Below are 1,371 nucleotides of genomic sequence, written 5' to 3' on the forward strand. Positions count from 1 at the left end.
TTATTTAATTTTACACGAGAAAGAATTATAAAATAATTTGAATGGAGATGGTTATTATAGAGCAGAATGAGGGGAGAATCTAGTTGCCTCTGCACATCTTATCGACCTCACATCCTCTGTTATAATTGTTGGCTGGATCTCCTTGTGTTTCGCATTTGCCATCGGGGCATTTTTCACCTGCATCCTCACCGATGGCGCCATAACCAAGAGACTCTGCGGCTGCTGGGGTCACCACAAATGAGGAAACGAGCATCGTAATGATGCAGATTGCAAACATTTTGGTGGAAGCTGCCATTTTATTTTCTAAGATGGATGGAAGATGGGATGTTTGGAGGTTTGGTTTGAATGAAGCCTGCACAATGTGGCTATGAATCTGAGCTTATATTGCCTTTCGAGCCACCCTCCATGGACCATGAATTGCCTTCGCTTCTATTTTTGGCACCATCCCTTGGCTTTAGTTAGTTAGTTAGTTTTGTTGGGTCTTTGTGGTTGCCATTAGCCGCGCGATTCAAGCGAGTCAATGAGTCGATTTTGACTTACTCTTCGAGAGTGAAAATGCATTAAAAAATATTATTTTATATTTTTAATGGATTAAAAATATATAATATTTGACAAAAAATATTATTGCGTTAATTCAGTATAAATTTGTACAAAACGTTTGAATTAGTGAGGTTACTCAATTTATTATTATTATTTTAAATTTAAATAAGTGTGAATGAGTCTAATTAGTAATTTGGCGGAGAAACCCTATCTCGTCGCATGGAGAGATCAACGGTCACGATCTCCCGTACTCATCCGCCTTTGCGGTTTACTGAATCTTTTTTTTCTATTAAATGGCCTTGCTAGGGTTCTTAGCCACTACTCCTCACCGTAGCCTCCTTAATCACGACTTCATCTTCTTACGTCTCCGTTCATCTGAAGCATTTTATTTTTTTCGTTTCGCATATTATTTTGATTCTTGAGATCTGTTTTCTTGATTCTGCATTGTACCAAGAGAAGGGTGACTCCCTTGTTCTTGACCTGCCGAAGAGGCTGCAGATAAATCAAACCAGAGAAGTTATCTGGCCGGTCGTTGTTTCAGATCTAATCGGATCTTCATCGACGAATCTGCTTACCGAACTTCTAACATTTTCTGATCTTTTTTCTGTCTTACTACATTCTTAATCTCTGTTCTTTGATCTGTTTAATATCTGGTTTTGTTTAATTACGAGAAGGGGAGGTTAGCGAAACAACATTAGTTTTTGGCTTTTCATGAGAACCTTCTCTGATATCAATTTTTAATGTGATACCTTCCAGGCAAACTGCTTTGATTTCCCAGTAGCGTGCGTCTATCGGTGCCTACATTTCATCTATTTTCCCTGATTTAAAGGT

General features: G+C 38.4%; 1 non-coding gene across 1 annotated transcript; it reads left to right on the top strand.

Annotated features, from left to right (window-relative positions):
- Positions 1-1,029: 1,029 nt before the first annotated feature.
- LOC111786849 lies at positions 1,030-1,131 on the top strand. The gene has a single exon (XR_002813836.1). It is a non-coding gene; the product is annotated as a small nucleolar RNA snoR109 (small nucleolar RNA).
- The last annotated feature ends 240 nt before the right edge of the window (positions 1,132-1,371 follow it).

This window comes from Cucurbita pepo, unplaced genomic scaffold (assembly GCF_002806865.2).
Source record: "Cucurbita pepo subsp. pepo cultivar mu-cu-16 unplaced genomic scaffold, ASM280686v2 Cp4.1_scaffold003045, whole genome shotgun sequence".
Classification (NCBI taxonomy): Eukaryota; Viridiplantae; Streptophyta; class Magnoliopsida; order Cucurbitales; family Cucurbitaceae; genus Cucurbita; species Cucurbita pepo.